This window comes from Mus caroli, chromosome 11 (assembly GCF_900094665.2).
Source record: "Mus caroli chromosome 11, CAROLI_EIJ_v1.1, whole genome shotgun sequence".
NCBI lineage: Eukaryota > Metazoa > Chordata > Mammalia > Rodentia > Muridae > Mus > Mus caroli.
In genome coordinates this window covers 53,665,330-53,686,056 of record NC_034580.1, presented here as the reverse complement: position 1 = coordinate 53,686,056, position 20,727 = coordinate 53,665,330, and the positions used below count along the sequence as shown (strand labels likewise).

Genomic DNA, 20,727 nt, shown 5'->3' with positions numbered 1-20,727 from the left:
TCACTTTGTAGACCAGGCTGGCCTCGAACTCAGAAATCTGCCTGCCTCTGCCTCCTGAGTGCTGGGATTAAAGGTGTGCGCCACCATGCCCGGCTCTTGTTTTTAAGACTTATATTTTATGTGTGTAAGTGTTTTGTCTGTATGCCTGTAATTGTACCATTTGCAAGCCTGGTGCCAGAGGAGGTCAGAGGAAGGTGCCAAAATGCCCCAGAACTGTAGCAAAACATAGTTATATAAATAGCCATGTGGGTGCTGGGAACTGAAGCTCTGCCCTCCTCAAAAGCAACAAATGTTCTTAACCACTGAGCTACCCCTCCAGTCCCTGCTCTTTAATAGGAAACACTGTCGATGGGTAGATATGAAATCCAGAGCTTTGCAAACCCTTGAACAGCATTCTAACTTTGAGCTACTCACCTGACCCAGTAATGAAGTTCTTAGGCGCTGACACTGTCAACTCCGTCTGTTTGCTTTTGAGACATTTCACACAGCCCAGACTGGTTTCAGATTCAGTATGTGGTTGCAGAGAACATTGAAGGTAACGCTGAGCTGATCCTCCAGCCTTCACAGGGCTATTAGGCATGAGCCATGTTCTGGGATTATAGGCATTTACCACCACACTTGGCTGAACTTTGCTTTTTATAAATGTATGCATATTTTACATATGCATATTTCATTACAGAAAAATATACACACAAAACCATAATAGATGTTTTACAGCTTCACCAAGTACTTATGCATCTTTAAACTTTATTGCTTTAGTCCATTCCCTACCCTGTCCATCCATATATATTATTTTTAATTCCTCTGTTTGTATAGTCAGATGTGCATACATTGAATCTATAATTTTAAAAACTGTTTATTAATTATGTGTGTGATAGGGTATGTGCATATGCATAAGGTACTCAAAGAGGCTGGAGGCATCCATTTGAGTCTCTCCCCGCCCTCAGAGCTGGAGTTCTGGGTTGTCAGCAACTCAAAGTGAGTGCTGGGAATTGAACTCAAGTCCTCATTGGAAGAGCGGCATTGCTCTTAATTGCTGAGCCCTATCTCCAGTTCAGAGCTTACATTCTTTTCTTTAAATTTATGTGTATATATGCCTGTTTGCCTCTGTGTGCATCACCTGCATCCAGTACCCACGGAGGCATTAGATCCCTTAGAACTGGAGTTACAGGCAATTTTGAGCCATTAAATATAGGAACCAACCCTGAGTCCTCTGTAAGAGTTCGTAGCCACTGAGTCATTTCTCTAGTCTCAAAGCTACAATTTTCTTTCTTTCTTTCTTTCTTTCTTTCTTTCTTTCTTTCTTTCTTTCTTTCTTTCTTTTTTTTTTTTTTGGTTTTGTTTTGAGATTGCATTTATTATTTAGCTCTAGATGTCCTGGAACTCCCTCTATAGACCAGGCTAGCTTTCAATTCACAGAGATCCATCTGCCTCTGCTTCGCAAATGCTGGGTTTAAAGGTGTGTGTCACCACCACTCCTGGCTTATGAAGGTACTTAGATGTCTGCACTGATGTGTGAGTGCATGGACCGGGTGGGGTATGTGCACATGGCTGAGTGTGAGGTGAGAGGCACTGGATCCCTCTAGAGTTGGAGGTACAGTGTGCCACCCAATGTGGGTGCTGGGGACTAAACTCAGGCCCTAGGCAAGAGCAGTATGGGCTCTTAACCACTGAGCCATCTCTGCAGCCTTCATTCTCATCTTGAAAGCAATAAACACAGACAGGTTGCTCAGTGTAATCTTGTCAGTTTTATGTGCAAGATCAACACCTTCTGTATCTGATATTTCTAGGCCCTATCAATTATGAAGGCTTCGGCATAAATGCTTTTTGTTTGGGGGGTGGGGACCTGGAAAGGGCTTATTCAATTTATACTTCCAGATTATAGGTCATCATTGGAGGAAGTCAGGACAAGAGCTCAAGCAGGGCAGGAACCCGGAGGCAGAAGCTGATGCAGAGGCCATGGAGGGATGCTGCCTTGCTCCTCATGTCTTGCCCAGCCTGCTTTCTTATAGAACTCAGGACTACCAGGCCAGGGATGGGACCACTTACAATAGGCTGAACCCTCCCTGATTGATCACTAACTGAGAAAATGTCTTACAGCTGGATCTCACGGAGGCATTTCCTCTTTGATGACTCTTGCTTGTGTCAATTTAACACACAAAACCAGTCAGTACAGTAGGGGCTGGAAATAAGAATGGAGGTCTAGAGACAAGAGGTCAGGACAGCCCAGGACAGGCCCCCTTTCTTCCCAAGGATAGAAGTGGGGATGGGAATGGCAGAGATCCCCACTGAACATCTCCACATCCATACCCCCCCCCCCCCAGCATAAATGCTTTAATGTACCCACAGACTGTGTGAAGACAACTGGTACTTGGCACATCTGTGGAAGGCAGGCCTCAGAGTTTGGAAACAGCACCAAATATGTGGCTTTGAAGCCCCATCTTCCTTTAGCCTTTCTTAGGTTTGTCTCCTCTTTGCTTTCAGCTTCCAAGATGTGAAAACATACCTCTGGCATGCCTCCCTCCACAATAACTGCCTTGCTATAAATGTAAAAGACAGTCAACCATCAATTGGATCTTTTGCAAACGTGCGGCAAAAATCAGTGTTTCTCCCTAAGTTGATTACCTTGGGTGTTTTCTCACAGTAATGTAGATGCTGATCAACACTGGGAACACAAGTGTCTTCCTTTGTCTTTAACCAAGTAAGATAGATTTAGACTGAGTGGGAGAACAGTACCCCAGTCAGCACACTTCCTCCAACAAGGCCACTCCCCCTAATCCTTCTAATCCTTTCAAGCAGTTTCACTCCCTGGACTAAGCATTCAAACATAGGATCGGTGGGAATCATTCTCATTCAAACCACCACAGAAGTCTTGGCTGTGGTACAAGGCAAGGGAGACAGTGCTATGCAGACCTCCTGGGGAAGAGGGCCAGGGACCAGGAGTAAAGGGAAGATTGACAGGTGCTGGACAGGCAAGATGGGAACCTCTTAAGGCAGCCATTCTGAGGCAGTATTGGAGTAGACTCTGGCTACCCAGCAATGGGACTGCACATAGTCAAATGTCTGCTCAAGAAAAACTACCATGCCTTCCACTTAAGAAATATTTTCTTCAACTATATACTTTCTCAATGTCTCCTCTAGCCCTCCTGTTCTAAATACAGAACTCTAGCTCCAAGTTTGCCTCCTTGAGCATTTTCCTTTATATACTAAGAGGTGCTGTTAAATACAAATTTATGGGTATTGTATCAGTGACTGTTTTAATATTCCACAAGTATATATTCTGCTTTGAATCTAAAATGCCACTGTGAACTATAATTTACTGTTCTCTGGAACAATACTTTTTAATTTGGCAATGTTGTTTCCCCCTTTTGCCTCACCATTTCCCTTTTCAATCTGGACACACAATAGTATTTATGTGACTGTCTAGTAGGTCTCCTACTGGGGAGGTTGGCAGACGTGGTGGCAGAGATGCTTAAGTCAAACCAATGAGTTACAGGTACAAGTGTGTGTGTGTGTGTGTGTGTGTGTGTGTGTGTGTGTGCGTGTGCGAGTGTATGCTCTCTCAAGTAGTGTATGGGTTGGGAGTGACTCCTTACACAGGCATCAAACTCAACACTGCCATTCCCTCCCAAGTGCTACAATTTTGTGCAAGCATCACAGTTCCAAGAATTCTTACGTTGCTTTGTAACTTGGTGACTATTCCCTACAGCCCAAGAGAAACACAATCCTGTAAGTAAATGGCCCCCTCCCAAAGAAAACCGCCCTAGTTCTCACATCAGCTGTTCCAGTGGTTCTACACAACACTACAGAGAATTTACGGGACCCACTAACAAAGGATCACTTGGAACCCGAAGCTCTGCCTCCACAGGCCAGTGTACAATGGAAGGCTTACTTCTTTCACGTCTCCATTTGTCTTTCTGGTACATTCTAAGCTATGTCATGGAACTCTCAACATTCTGTTGTAGCCTCCTACCAACTTTTTTTTTTTTTTTTTCGAGACAGGGTTTCTCTGTATAGCCCTGGCTGCCCCGGAACTCACTCTGTAGACCAGGCTGGCCTTGAACTCAGAAATCTGCCTGCCTCTGCCTCCCAAATGCTGGGATTAAAGGCATGCGCCACCACGCCTGGCTGCCTCCTACCAACTTTTAAGACAGTTGTATATTAATTCACTGTAATGCTTACAGGATATATCTTTCATCACATTCCATGTTACATGGCAAGTATTTTGTCTAATCTCAGCATATCACATTGAGACAGGTTCAATTTTTTTTTTAATGGAAATTAAGGAAATCTCAGTTACAGAGCCTTTGGTGCAGATACTCACACCTATGCTGATGCCCCATTTCAAGGTGTGAGGAAGAAACCTGCCTGAGAGTGGAAGGGGATGGGCACTGTAGTTCCCAACAGTCCAAAGTCAACTCACGTGCTGGCAGTGAGCCAAGGTCCTTCTCGTGTGTAAACTCTTCACTGTAAATACTTTCCCTATCAGATGCAGAGGCCCACTCGGAGATGTCATGTTAGAAAAACAGTTATCTTTATTTACTTGTGGCTGTAATAACTGTCATACACATTTAGATGTGCTACACGACTAAGGAAGTATCTAATACAACGTGTGAGGCTAGAGGACGTGAACAGGTCAGAATGGCCCCAAATGGGGGAAATATCAATGTATATCGCAAGTCCCTTCCACTGAGTTTCATCATGGAACATGATTGATATGATATAAACCATACATACATGAGTGTATTCTCCAACATAGTGCAGGCTGTTCAGCTGTATCCCTATATGTGCCATTGGCCACTGAAACTCTACTTACATCACAAATGTCCCCAGATGGAGACTGATGCCCACTGATAGGCAATCTCTCCAACACTCCTCTCCTGGTGTGCAGATTTTTAAAAACAACTAGAATATGAGATTTGACATTTCTCTCCAAAACCTTAATATACAGATTCCATAGTGACAACTTTCCCAGATCAAGGATTTTTGAAACCTTTTTTATTAGGTTTCACACGTTAACAGAATGGGCACTCCATGCTGTTTAATGGAGGATCCCACTGGGAACACACTCAGGATTTATGCAAGTTTTATCAAGATTTCTTCTGCCCCACAAAGCATCATGAGAATGCTGGGTGGCAACAAGGTTCTCTCTCCTGAGAATTTTCTAACAGGACAATCATCTTATTTGTGTCAACCACCTTTTAAAGTGAACGAATGGCTGTGGACCCGAGTATTACAAACAGATGGTGCAGATCTCTCTTTATACACTTTCAAGATGGCAGAAACGTAGGAGGACCAGAGCTCTGGACCACACACATGCCTAAGCCACAGTGCCCTTCTATACACGGTCCCCAAACATGCTAGAGGTTATCTACACTCAGGCCAACTATGGACGGCCGCCAGGTAGAGTCTGTTTTAAGATTTGAGACAGTGGGATAGAAATGAATACAGCACACACATTTGTATTCTACTAGGAGGTTAGCACAGATCTAACAGAAATGGACCGCACACACAGGCTGCGAATGCAGGGAAGGCAGCACAGCTTGGTGAGCACACGGCACCCTGCCTCCTGGACTTCTGGCCCTTGTAGGCATTTGTGCTGCACTTCTTAGAAACATTTCCCACATCATTACCTGTTTTACAGTCTCTCCTCTGTGCTAATCCAAATGTAACCTGAGGGCGTGTTTATGTGACTCCTTCAGATACAGTGATTACACTGGCAGGAGTGAAGGTATATTTCTCATACACGTTATTCATGTGCTTCCGACAGACATTCAGAGGCTTGCCTACTGAAAAAAGCATTTCCGTGTAGACTACTCTCTTGGGTTCCTCAACAGTGCAAGTTCTTTAATGTAGAGACCTGTCACCTCTCGAAGGGTTCTCTGCATACAGTATACTCACCGATGCGCATATGGTTACTCACCTATGTGACTTCTTTCATATACAGCAACAGATGGCTTATGGTTGAAATATTTTCTACCATATTTACAGTCATAGGGTTTCTCAAGTTTTGAGTTTTCAGGTGGACACGGAGGTTTGTCTCGAGTGTTTTCTGCACATAAACAACATTCATAGAGATGTCCCCATGTGCCTTCTTTGGTATGCAGTGAAGAATGACCTATGGTTGAAGGATTTTCTGCTGAATTCACAGGGTTCCTTAAAGGGTGTGAACTGCCTAATGACTATGGAGATATGACATGTGGAGAAAGGCTTTTCTACATACATTATGCCCAACTGTATATTTTTATATTACAGCCAACTGTATGTATTTGAATGAACAAATTGGATCTTATGGTTGAGACATTTTTTTTTTACATTTATATGCTCTTAAGGTTTCTCATGTTTGTGAGTTCTCTGATCTATCTTTGGCTGAGATATTTTCTTAGATTTTAATTATAAAGGTCTGTCACCTGTATGACTTCTCAGATGAGTGAACCCGCTTGACAGCTGCCAGGCCTTCCCACATACACAGCACTGACAGTTTCTCACCACTGAAGCCCCAGTGGGCAGAGGATTAGCGGTACAGAGTTGCTGTAGACCAACTCTCCCCACTCAGAGGGGTGAGTTCTCTGAGGGACACAGGCATGAACTAGCTTCAAGGCTCATCCACACACATTTCACTGATAGTGTTTCTCACCGGAGTGAGTTCTCTGATGCCTAGTGAGGTGGAATTTCAAACTAAATGACTTCCTACATTGCTTACACTCATAGGGTTTCTCACTGGTGTGTATTTTCTTATGTGTGTAGAGGCTTGGACTCTGCTTGTAACTTTTGCCACACACGATACACTCATAGGGCTTCTCACTTGTGTGAGTTCTCTTGTGCGCATGAAGGTGGGAATTTTGCTTAAAGGATTTCCCACAGACGTCACACTCATAGGGCTTCTCGCCTGAGTGAGTTCTCTGGTGCACAGTGAGGTAGGACTTGAGAATGAAGGACTTCCTACATTCTTTACACTCGTAGGGCTTCTCGCCTGTGTGGATTCTTATGTGTGTGTAGAGACTCGTCCTCTGCTTGAAGCTCTTCCCGCACGTATCACACGCAAAGGGTTTCTCCCCCGTGTGAATCCGCTGATGGACAACAAGAAATGACTTCAGTCTAAAAGACTTCCCGCACTCTTTGCAGTCATATGGCTTCTCACCTGTGTGGGTCCTCTGATGTGCGTGTAGGTGGGCTCGCTTGTAAAAGGCTTTTCCACACACATTACACACATAGCGTTTCTCCTGCGTGGGAGCTGGCTGGCTCACCACGAGCTTAGACTGCTGACAGTCTTCACACTCATAGGGTTTCTCAGCCGAGTGAGCTCCCGAGGGTGAGTAGACACGTGGTGTGTGACTAAAGGTTTTGCCACATGCATTACACTCATACACTCTCTCGTATCTGTGAGGTGTCTCCAGCTGATGGAGGTCTGACTTCCTAACTGTTTTCCCAGCTAGACTGAACTCGTGGGTCTCCTCGTGCTTGAGAGGGCTCTGCTCAACGCTACAATTTAGTTTTGAGCACACGGTCTTCCCACACACAATCCTCCTGTCACCTATGATTTTCTGCTGAATGCTTTTTTCTGACTTTGGATGAATGTATTTCTCATCACCATTACATGTATAAAGTTCTCCCGCATGCAAGCTCTGGTGTTTTGGGAATTTCGGTTGTATATTGAGTATTGGCTCACAATTACTACCTTTATAACATCTCTTTTCTTTGTGCATTTTTAAATGCTGTGTGAGATGGGAATTTTTACAGAATAACTTCCCACACACTTTGCATTCAAAAGTTTGTACCTGTGCCCGAGTCTCCCCTTTGGCAGGAAGAGCTAACTTTTCTAACTCTTTCCTGTAGTCCCTCAACTTACTGGAGGGATTGCTCATAGGGAATGCTTTTTGCAACCACACTGGCTTCACGTGGAAAGCTTCACTGGGCCCACAGTACTGAAAATGCTGTTCTTCACATTCAGTACTGCGATACAGACTAAGAGGCTCAGGAAGTCTGGGGGACACCCTGGTCACATCAGGAAGACCAAGTTCCTTTCTAGCCTGCATCTCACTGGGCTCCCTAGGGAGAAGCATACTGTCCTGCATATTAAGTGGCCCAGGGCTCATTCCAGAAGATGTGCTGTTCTTTATGGCCAGATCTAAAACACGGTGTGAGCTACTCAATGCTTTTCCTGCTGGAGCCCTCTCAGATGACACGCTGCTCTTGGCAATTACCAGACTGTATCTGCGCATCTTTTGGCTGTCTTGACTGACCTTATTCCGGTCATCCACATTCTGCATATCTAGAAGGAAATAAAGAAATGGAAGGCTTTCTGGTTAGTACCCATATACATCAAATGTAGTATTCTTGTCTGTTATCTAAGAAAGAATTTCTTGACAAAATGATGCAGACACCTCCAGTGTTTTTCAAATACAAATGATCTCGCTTCATATGCGGTAGTATGAATTTTTTTTGTTTGTTTTTTGTTTTTTCGTGACAGGGTTTCTCTGTCTAGCCCTGGCTGTCCTGGAACTCACTTTGTAGACCAGGCTGGCCTCGAACTCAGAAATTCGCCTGCCTCTGCCTCCCGAGTGCTGGGCGGAGTATGGATTCTTAATACTCCTAATTTAATCTGAATTAAATATAGCACATATAAAAACTGCAAAATTTGGTCCTATAAGGCAAGGTGTACCCATAATACTGGAGATGTGAGATTGCTGCATAGGTCTGACATTAACAACTGGCATTTTCCCAGCTCTGTAAATGCATACGTGCTGACTCATAAAATCACGCTGCTCCATGTCTTTATTTGGGCTTTAGAATTTTGACTTGTTAAACTTTCAAAACGAATGGACTTTCCTGTATAAATTCATTACATATGTTGAATTAGAGTGATCTTCACAGAGAAAACTAGACGGCTATTTACTTAGTACAATCCCTATGCACACATCCTAAGCACACGAAATCTGAGCCCAGAAACAACCATTTGACCTTCAAGTCTAAGGTCTCCTTGGTGCCACACCAAGCCCCACATGCACCCCATCTTTGAGGTATGCTCGGTGCTCCTCAGGTTCACAAATTCTACCTTCATATACATGACTTCATTTTCTTATATTCTTATCAGCTTTAGTGGGCTGCACCAGTCTTAGAGGGATGCCTAGAGAACTATGTTTGCAGCATTGGTTTCAAACTATTAATATCAAAACTGGGTTCTTAACGGGATAACAAGCACTCCTGAGAGTTCACGTCCACCTACACATTGCGTATTAGGTTTAGAAATCCGTGATCTACAATTAAATTAAACCAAAAGAAAGTGGTAATCCTAAGATTCCATGTTCTTGAGACGTGAACGATTTTTCTTCTTCTTTCATTCAGGGAAGACTTTGGGGGAGGGGTGATGGTCCCTTTACTTGCAACATTTCTGCTTCTCAACACACCGGAGTTCTTTAGCCTGTTGATAAACTTGTTGATTCACCAGTGTTTGTTCCAGAGAATCAGACAAGCATACAAGTGGGAAATGCTCAAAACAAGCTATAAAGACGAGGAAAGGACAGATAAGAACTTCAGTCGAACACTCTCCACCATAAGAAAGTGTAATCATGCCCGTGATGATGGAATAGACCAACAAACACATCTAAGAACAACCACAGATTGAACAGAATTTGTTTAGCTTAAGGAAACAAAAAGCCGTAATCAGACCCGGGGAATAAAACTGATAATGTGAAGGTCTGAACTGGGTTTGCTAAGCCTAACATAATACATGTCAAAAGCAGCAAGAGCGGTATGGTGGCCAGTCTTGGTTGTCAACTTGACTCTAGCTGGAGTCAACTAAACCCAAGCAGCTGCACACATCCACGAGGGGTTTTCTTGATTAAATCATTTAAAGTGGGAAGGCCTACCCTAAATCTCAGGCAAACTTTCTGGTGGCCTAAATGAAAGGCCATGGAAGAAGAGAGCCTCTGCGTTTTTGCCTACATGCCCTTCCTCTCATTGGCAAGTGCATCTGTCCTGTTGCTGAGGTGCTACTTCACTGGTCTACAGGAGTCCAATGGATGCTGCAGACAGCTGCTTTCTAGGATCCTTCGGGATTCTAGGACCACAATGGTGCTGCTGAGACATCCGTCTCACTGACTGAACAACTACCAAATTCTCTCTATTGGGATAGTCTTTGTTGGATCACCTGGACTACAGCCCGTAATCCACTCTAATAAATCCCATGTGTAGTGTGTGTGTGTGTGTGTGTTCTTCCTGTTCCTTTAGGAAATCCTAATATAAGTAGCATGCATTTACATGAGAAAGCTTTCCCTGCAGCCTGGATATACTGACTGCTGGATGAGTGAGCGCAACACAGCCACCATTTGATGAACTCCCTCAGCCTGGCATCTTTGTCCAGGGTGCAGTCACTGACCTGGGAGGCTCTGGTCTGGGGCATTGTCTTCCTTCCATGGCTCAGCTTCTTTCTCCAACTTCAGGATCAACTCAGGTTTGGCATCACACTGATCTATTTAATAGGAAATACTGTATAAGTTTTGGCTAACTGCTAAATCAGGTACATTAAATAATGACGAGATACTGGGTGGGAGAGACAGCTTGGAGGTTATGAACACTGGCTGCTCTTGCAGAAGACTTGGGTCTTCTAATTCCAGCACCTAGATGGAGGTTTACAACTGTTTCCAAGTTCAGTCCCAGGGGGACCCAATGCCTTCTGGTGGCCTCCAAAGGCGCTGCACTCATAACACAGACATGTACACGCAGGCAAAACACCTGTACACATAAAATTAACATATATATTATTATGGGCTTTGGGGGGGGTGACAGGACCAATGAGAATATTTTATAGGAGCTTTAAGAGTATCCACAGATTTAATTCAAACAGATCAATCCCTATGGTGTAATACATTCAACTATGAAATGTATAAGATAAGACTGGAAAGATGGCTCAGCAGTCAAGACAGAGTGCTTCTCTTGCAGAGACCAGAGTCCAGTCCTAAATAGTAACATCAGGCTGATCAAGGACGGTGAGCCTTTTGCCACACACTTTTGGTAAGATGAGGTGAGAGAAGAGCAATAGAACAGAAGCAGTAAGTTTGAAAAAAGGGAGAGACACAGAAGGATAAAACACCAAAGCAGAAGTTAGTACAAAGAAAGAATATTAGTGAGGGCCCACGGGTAAAAACTCATCAAACACAAAAAACCAAAGAGCTGTGACAGGAAAGGGTGTGTGTGTGTGTGTGTGTGTGTATTGTTTATAGAGTCTCTATGTAGCTTTGGCTGGCCTGGACTCACCAGGTAGACCAGGCTGGCCTCCAACTCACAAGAAATCTGTCTGTTTCGGCCTATCACAGGTGTGTATGACTATGCCATATACACAGGAAGAGTTTTTTTTTTTAAAGTAAACACAAAACTTTAGCTTCCTCTGCTCAATGTGACAGTGTGATGCTCTCTCTGTCCTTTCCTGCTTCTCACGGAGTGAACGGCTCAGGCTACTCTACTCAGTGAGGCAGAGGAAAGGAGAGCTGCTCCCTGAGCCTAATGCTGTACGGCTGGGGAGGCAGGACATCATCAAATGTAGAACCCTAATGAGCCTGTTAAAAATACAAACGGGCTGGATGTGGTGGCGCACACCTTTAATCCCAGCACCCAGGAGGAAGAGGTAGTTGGCTCTCTGTGAGTTCAAGTCCAGCCTGATCTACACAGTGAGTTCTAGGACAGCCAGGGATATGTAGAGATCCTACCTCAACAGACAGACAAACAAACAAACACCAAATAGGGGCCTGGAGAAATGGCTCAGTAATCAAGACTATTTGTTGCTGTTCACAGAGGACCTAGGTTCAATTGTCAGCAATATGGTGGCTAACAACTCTGTAATTCCAGTTCCAGAGGATCCAATGTCTTCTTTCTGACTTCCTTGGGCACTGCATGCACATGATGCACGTACATATATGGAAGAGAAATAGCCATACGTATACAAATAAAGTAAACCGTAAGGAAACATGAACAACGGAAGATTGAGCTCAGTGCCGGCTGCTTACCTGTACTGCACAAGACCCAGTTCAGTCACTAGCACAGAAAAACTATCCTTAGAAGTGGCTCCTGTATTTGCCAAAAAGGAACACGCTTCTAATAGCACTCCAGGGACTTTCACTCACTCAAGGACAGCAGGCTGCTGTAGGTCTCCAGCATCACGTCCCTGTAGAGCTTCCTCTGACTGTCATCCAGGTCCTGCCACTCATCCCAGGTGAAGTCCACAGACACATCCTCAAATGACACCAAGCCCTGTAATGAGACATTTCTCCTCAACTCAAGCCTTCAGCCTTAGGTCAGAGACAGGAATGTAGGAGGCCACTCCTCTCTGGAAGAAAAATCATCTGCAAAATGCCTTACAAACATACTAAGTTAATTAGGATGAGATACAAAAGGCAGAAAAACCAACGCAAGCAACTAGTAATGTCTGGTTTCCCACTTAAATGCCTCTGACTCCGACAACTACAATACCAAGGAGTCAGTGTTGTCTGTAAGCTAGTTATAAAGTACAGTCGTATATATGTTTAAAAGACCTGCTAGATCCAACAGAAGTAAGTATCAGTAGCATCCTAGAAGGCAATATATTAACAAACAGAAGCCAGTGAAAACTGGTTAGCTCAACACTTTGACATTCTGAAAGTTGCCCCATGAAAGGAGAAAGAGGGGGGTCCTAAGGCAGAGCCAGAGGGGAAGAATCACTCCAGTTTCCGGACTGGGAAATACACTACTGCACTAAGAATGCAGAATGGAAGCCGTGCAATGTGGTAAGTTCCACAGAGCCCACCTCCAGAAGGCTAAGGCATGGGGACCAAGAGTTGGAGGCTAGACAGTGATGTACTGGCAGACACAGAGGTTCAAATAAGGACTTGGGAACTTATTGCAAAAGGAAATGCAAAGAAAGACCAGAAAAGAAAAAGAATAGGGTTTTCATTCATTTCTTTGGTCTTTTGTTAAAATGGCAGTTTCTTCCAAGCTATAGGCAAGTGAGTGGGAACCGATGCTTTACGTGACATGAAAGAAGGGTGTGCTTGTGGGAAGGAAACAAACTGATCCTTTTCTCCTGTGGTTTTGCTAGCCGGTAACATCTCTGTTTTCCCATAATTCACTTCCTAATTTCTTTTGGAACACAGGCAAATTAAGGTGGCATGCACAGACCCAGGACAGAATACACACTTCCATTCTCTCACTTCCCGAGTCAAGACTAGTTGACACTGCCTAAGGAGATACATGCTCTGCCATCTCTGATGGCCTTTTTGAGCTGGTACCTAGTACCAGGTTTAGACAAAAAGCAGCATTTGAGAGTTGTGAATGGGAAAGAGGGAAAGGGCAGCTTACTCTCTGAGCATGATACGTAAGAAAAGCTTTGGTTCACTATCACCAAACTATTCGCTAAGACCAAACCTCTTGGGAAACACAAGGAGAAGTTCCTAAAGAAGAGACACGAGCGTGGAGACTAATGGCCCAGGAGCTATCAGGGTGCAGAGTCAGAGCCTCATCTAGGGAAGTGTCCAGTGTTCAGGGTTAAGGCCATTCACCGAACCGGCCTAAGACTCCAAGACTGTAAGAAGAAGGTGCATCTCGAGGTTCGCCCCTTTGGCTTATTACCATCTGTTATACTGTAATGTGCAGGGTGGGCTGAAACTTGTAAGTGCCAGATATCTGAAGCAAGAGTAGTCATAACGGGTATTAAATGCATTCCTGCCATTATTTTGAGACACAAGATAGTAAGCACAATATGCTAAAAAGAGAGTACCGTGGCTATGCTGGCATACACGTGGCCGTGGCTATGCTGGCATACACGTGGCCGTGGCTATGCTGGCATACCCGTGGCCACCGTATAAGGAAACCTCTGACTACCTTTTGCAGCTGGCATTTGGTTTTCTATTTTTTTCCCCTCACTGATCAACAAATTCCAAGAAGTGATTGTGGCCACAGATGGGATATGCACCTTGCTTATGGAACGTCACCCAAGCTGGAGATGCTGCTTACCAAAACAGAAACTATACCCCAGATTGTGACACCCGAGGAACCAGAAAACATCAGCTAAAGACCAGTCCTGAGGCTGGACCAGGGAACACTGCAAACAGATATTGGCACATGCACACTGAACTGAGTTTCCGGCTTCCACTGACGGGATATAAGCAAGACGGAACTGTTCTCCTTCTCATTTTCACTGAGAAGAGACCTTTCTAAAAGGAAGTTGAGTCAATAAACACACAACTATAATACAAGCTGAGAAACTGAATTCAAACTTCAAAATTAGGTCCAAAGTCCAAGAAAGAGCATCACAAAAAGACTCAGTCACAAGCCGGGCGTGGTGGCGCACGCCTTTAATCCCAGCGCTTGGGAGGCAGAGGCAGGCGGATTTCTGAGTTCTAGGCCAGCCTGGTCTACAAAGTGAGTTCCAGGACAGCCAGGGCTACACAGAGAAACCCTGTCTCAAAAAACCAAAAAAAAAAAAAACAAAACCCCAAAACCCCAAAAAACCCAACCAACCAACCAACCAAAACCAAAAAGAGTCAGTCACTTTTAAAAATGTTTACTTCCTGAGGCTTAGAGAGAAGGCTCAGCTGTTAAAAACTCCGACTGCTCTTTCAGAGGTCAATTCCCAGCACCTACATGGTAGCTCACAAACCATCTGTAATGGAGACCCGACACCCTCTTCTGGTGTGTTTGAAAAACAGCTACAGTGTACTCGTATAAATATAATAAATAAATCTTTTAAAAAATGTTTACTTCCTAATTATATACCTAAGAATTTAAAAAATTAGCATCCAAAATATTTGCCTGATACATATGAACATACACAGAATCCTTCCTGGAAAGTGATCTACCATGGCAACATCCTCAGTCATAAGCAAACCTGTTCTAGAAGAGAAATAATCTACATAGCTAGTCTTCATTTCTATAACTGGCTGTATATGGGTATATGTGAGTGCAATATGTATGTAATATATGTATGTATGTATGTATGTATGCATGCATTAGTTGTATTACTAATTCATTTTCCCCCAGCCTTCAGCAAATGTCTCAGCAGACCTTGTTTCTTTGCTAGGAGAATAAAGATATAGTCATAACTTGAAGTATCTGGAATATTTGTAGTCCTGCCTGACAGGGTTGGCTTGGCTACAACAGGGCGTAGTTCTATGAGAGATGCCCTCAGGGACCTCTTGTACTCTAGACATGCTCTTCCTCTCAGGGTTTGAATATGGAATGTTCCCTACAGGCTCACTCTTGTGTCAGCAGGTCATACAAAGTGTGTGGCGCTACTTTGAAGGCTGTGGAAGGTTTGGGAGGCTGAGTCTGGCTGGTGGAAGTAGACTAGAAAGGGGGTGTCTTGGAAGGTTATACCTGCCCTGGTTCCCACTTCTCTCTCAGGTTCCAGGTCTCCCACGGTGTGAACAGCGACTCCTCTTCACACTCTCACCTCCACTGACGGAGCCACTCCCATCTGCCATTATTGCCATGACAACCATGAAGGACTGATACCTCTGAAACAATGAACCAAAATAAATCTTTCCTCTCCTAAGTGGTTTCTTTCTGGTATTTGGTCACAGCAAGACAAAAGTCATTAACAGCCTCCCTTACCTGCATTGAAGACTAATCCAAGCTCCTCTTGGTAATCTAGATGACTCTCAGCCAAACCAGCACTGTAGCTTCTTTCCACCTACTGTCTCGGAGTCATAAGGAGCAAAGTGCTCACGATAAAATCAGCCCCTCCAGCTGAGCAGACTCAAGGTTGTGGCTCCTTCTCAATACAAGTCAGCTAGGCCCGTGGAGCGTGAGGTCATGGGGAAGGGAAATGAACAATGGTCCCAGCAGCTGGGTGTGGTGGTGCACACAGGTATGCCCAGCAACTGGGAAGCAGAGGTAAGTGGTTTGTGAGTTCAAGACCAGCATGGCTTACAGTGCAAGGTCCAGGCCAACTAGGGTTCCATAGTGAGGCCATGTCTTTAAAAAGGCCACACTGCTAAGTACTTTACGTATAGAGTCCTCTGATGACATTTAATAGGAGACACAATTACCTTTATTTCTTTCTACCATCCAGACAGCATGTCAACCCTCCTGTTCCCAAGTGTGTTTGGTCTCAAGTTTTGAGTCCAGTGTTCCTTCTAAGCTACTGACTATGAGCTTGAACTACTGTGTAGGTTGGGCCAGTGCAAGAGTGCACGGTACTCTTCTTGCCTCTGCCTGATGATTCCTCTACTCTGGCTTCTGTCTATGGGAAACGGCAGGGAACTTGTTGAGCCTGTAGAGAATCCTGTCCCAACCATGGAGGGGCTGAAATTTACTTGTTCATGTTTCCTGTGTTTAAAAAATTATGGCCAGACACCTTTGAGCAAGGAATAGATTTTGCATGACCTACAAACTCCATGGAAGCAGTGAAGTGGAATTCATGAACAAGCTATGTACACTGTTCAGATCTGTGCTTCTGTTTCCCTTATGCTCTGTGGAGCGTTCTCATGACTCTATAATCAAATGGTGACCCACTGCCTTCTGTTTTCTCATCTCAAGGCCTTCACCATGCCTGCCTGTTGGCAGCATGGCTCATCAGCACTCAGGCATCACCAGTGAGGAAACAGACCTTCCCTTCCAGTCTGGCAGAGATGGGAAGCTCCAATGTGAGTAAGAAAGTATCCATTTGTCTCTAGGCAACCATGCTCCCTCCCCATTCACTCATCACAGGCTGCCACTGGCTCAAGAATGGACAACAAACAAAGCCAGCTAGATTGCAGCGAATAATGTTAGACCTCAGAGAGCAGAGGAGGGGAAAGCAGGGAAGGGAGTAAAAGAGAAGGGTCCAGAAAAAACAATCCCCCTCCTTTCAGTGTAGTCATCAAGGACACAGGTAGGCTGGTATTAAGACCACATCCAGGGAACCACTGGAGATGTGATTTCTGTTTTGACAAGGGGGTCTTGACTTTGCAGATCAACCTATGATCTGAAAGCTGATCGAGGGGTCCACTCTACAGAGACATAGTTACCAAACTCCAACCAGAGTACTGGACCCCAGAGGCCCTCTGAGATGGAATGAGTGGGGGAACTGAGCAGAACAAAGGCATAAGCTAAGCTACGATAAGGAGAAAAAGAAGTCAGAACAGAGGTGAAGAAAGCAGCAGTCACACCCAGGCAGAAACCGAAACACAGACCTTGGGGGGCAAGGGGGGGAGGAGAAGATGACGGGCGGCGGAAGACGTTAAGTAAGGCAGCTGGCAGAGAAGTGTTCTCATTCAACTGTGATGAGGTGTTGAGAATCTGAAGCAAGAGTCCAGTGAGTAGGAAAAAAATGTAAACAGTAAAGACAAGTTATTACTAAAACATGCTTGGACACTGTCACGACCTGCATATACACACAAGCAGAGAAAAATGCAGGGGAAGAAATGGAGGCCCTGCAGGACAATGTCTCCATATATTCCAGGTCTCATCTGACATAGGCGGCATCTCCCAGAAGCTGTGTGGAACTATACAACTTTAACCAGCAAAGGAAAGTCTTTAAACAGCACTGAGTCCCAGCACTCGTGAACTGACACTGTGGAATGCTGTGTTTGTCTCCAGGCTGGGAACGAAGCTCCAGCCACATCATGCACGTCCATGGAGTCTACTTAGATGTCACAGAACATGTCAAGTTGGCACCTTCTCTTTGAGTCAACCTAAACCCTAAAACAAACAGACTTGTGTCACCATGTCAGGGAAAACAGAGACCCATCTGCATGTGACTCTATCGTTCTCCAAAATGTGGCTCTGTCAACATATCCAGTGCTATCTATCATCTGCAGGTTTCTATCTTACATTAACTTTATTCTTCCCTTCCAATAGTCAAAAGTCCTAAGACACAATGTAAAACAAGACATAACTATACAACGTACCTCAGATGTATCCATTGTCTTAACTCTTTCAGATCTGAGAGGACCATCAAACCACAGCTGGAAGAGAAGGCCAACAGAGAATAACTCACTAGACAATTCCAGTGTACAAAGACAGTCACCAAGGGAGAAAGCTACAAGACAACAAAAACTGCCACAATATTGCTGAAGGAGTACCAGTCATTTTATTAAACGGTGAAGACTCATCAGTTATGCACAGGGTGATGGAAATATTTGCTGCTTGTCATTTCAGAACAACTTAGTTATTCTGAAATAAATCATGCAATGTCTTAAGGATGGGTGTTTAATGAACATTACTGAGTCACAGATGTTAAACTATAGAAAAATACTTAAGCAACACTGCTTAGCTTCCTGTCAGTGCAGTGCAGTTTAATACAAACACACATGGTACTTACTACACCATTAGCATACTGCGAAACACTCAGAAAACTAGTTTGACATATTTAAATTTTGTAGGAAAAATGTCTCATTCAATCAGGATGGTTTTCTCCCAAGACTACATCAGAAAAACTGAACACCGAGTGTGTATTTACTGCAGGACTTCAGGAGTGATGCTTAGCCATGGCTGGTCTCCCAGCTGTCAGGCCTTGGTGTAGCTCCCTCCCACAAATTCCCTTGCTCTTGTCGTGCAGCTACAATAGATGTGACCTGTACAGTTTTTAAAACGAGTTTTCTCAGGGGAACTGGCTGAGTCGACCACTTCGTTTTTCTACAGTTTGCCTCTACGCCGTTTAAAAAAAAAAAAAAAGAGTGGTAAGGCTCTTCTGAACACTCGGAGTAAAACTACCATAGGCTCCAAAGGACCTGAAACCACAGGAAGACAGATGCGCTCCTCCATGAGCTATGTGTCATAGCTTTTCCCTCCAGACACAACAGGTCCCCACTGCCACGGAGGTGTAGAGATGCTCTTGGTGATGAGGCAAGAACGCAGTGATGGCTATGGCTGTGTTAACTGTGGTCTAGCTGACTAGCACCCCAAAAGCCAGAAGCCCCTCACCTAGGTAGGGTTCCAGCTATCGCTTCCTTCTCAGACCCCCGCCCCCCAGCTTCTCCAACCCTCGCCAATTGGTCAAAGAACTGACTTCTCAAATGCCTGCCTTCCTCTCTGATGAAGCCCTCACAATAAAAGATGACAGTGACAGTGTGCAAAGTCCTTATGAACTGCAGCGTGGGGACACACACTTGATCACCCGGTGGAGGGAGAGGTAAGTTCAGGAGCCACAGGAGATGGATGCAGGAATCAGGGCCCAATTAGGGGGCCCTGGGCCAGGACCAGGCTGAGCACAACTTCATGGAGAGAGACAGGCGGTAAGCTCAGACCCGCACAGGTTCCCAGCCTCGCACTGTCTGCACGCGTAACAGCCGAGGGGATAAGGACCGACCGCAGCCTGCTCCTGCCGATTCCCCAGAAGCTGCACTCACCTCGGTGCCTCCCGGTGCCTTTCACCGAAAAACAGCGTAGAGCCAAATAGCCAGGGGCAGACCTCGGCGGAAACCGGAACCAACAAGGATGGCGGAGCCCAAGACAAATCGGGATAACACACCCCACTGCGGAGTATGAGCCTGATTGGGCAGATCCAGAGCCTTAGTTATGATTGGATAGAATCCTTTGAGTGTCAGTACACCTAACCAATCGTTGGTAGAACAAGGCTGACTGGCGGGTTCTAATTACCACTTTATTCTGTAACTTCGACTTTATCCATTTCATTCGGTGACATCATTAAGCAGGTTTCTTTATCTGGCTATTCCACTTAGTATGAGCTCCTTCAGGTTAATCTGTGTTGTCCAAAGTGACAGAGTTTCCTATTTTTGGTATGCATTTTATTGTGGGTAGTCATATTTTCCCCCTACACCTATGAATGAATAATTTCCATACCTTGACTCCTATGAATAGTCCTACAATAACTATAACATGCAGAGATCAATAGCACACTGACCTGGACCCCTTTACCTATATGTTCAGAATTGGAAGTGTTGGTTGTTACAGTCGTTGCATTATAATCTTTTTGAGGAACCTTCACATCTTCCATAACAGACATCCATCCATCCACTTTATGTTTCTCATCTACACACATTCTCAACAACAATGTCAACTTTTCTGTTACTGTTCTGATAGGATCACTCATACAAGTGGCATCTTATTGTGGTTTTAATTTGCATTTTCCTGGGATTTGATGATATTAAAGGTTTCCATTAGCATACACACTTAGCCCCAATTTGGCCAGTTTATATTTTATATCATACACATAAAACCATATAGAACTTTTCCTCAAAAAGGTAATATCCACTGTATTCTTTCTTATAACATATACCTTAAAGTTTATTTGTTGTTCAAAGTATCTCCATAGCAATTTCATTCAGATATAATATATTTGAACAAAGTCACATCACCCCCATTTCTCTTATTTGTTCTACTTTTCTCTTGACAAACTTCCGTTACTCTTTGTAAACATTTCCCTCTATTTTCAATACCTAGAAACACTTGCTGAGCCTTCAGACGACCAGCCCAGAATCTACATGGGAGAGCTTAAAAGCTAATATAATGGCACTTCCAGAGAATCCAGTGCTATCTGTCTTTCATAAACACACACACACACACACACACACACACACACACACACACACACAGTACTCTGACACAAAGCACACAAATAAAACCAAGTTTTCACTTCCGAGAGAATTCATGCAACATTTGTTCTTCTGAGTCTGGCCTTCCTTGCTTGTGCATAGAGATGTCCAGTTCCAGTGTTTTCATGAGACATGTCTATGCTCTGCATCCATTTCAGCTACATGTAGGCAAAATGTCTTGCCTAATTTTAAAAATTATTTTAAAAAGTATTTACTTGTA

General features: G+C 44.3%; 1 pseudogene across 1 annotated transcript in view; it reads right to left on the bottom strand.

Annotated features, from left to right (window-relative positions):
* LOC110305432 overlaps positions 1 to 19,380 on the bottom strand; it is a 34,587-nt pseudogene extending 15,207 nt beyond the window's left edge. Inside the window, exons 1-5 of the transcript XR_003838008.1 lie at positions 19,302 to 19,380; positions 17,862 to 17,918; positions 12,120 to 12,246; positions 10,379 to 10,471; positions 6,611 to 8,272 (exon numbers count right to left, since the gene is read on the bottom strand). The product of XR_003838008.1 is annotated as a zinc finger protein 850-like (transcript). The remainder of the gene's footprint in view (positions 1 to 6,610; positions 8,273 to 10,378; positions 10,472 to 12,119; positions 12,247 to 17,861; positions 17,919 to 19,301) is intronic.
* Positions 19,381 to 20,727: the final 1,347 nt, after the last annotated feature.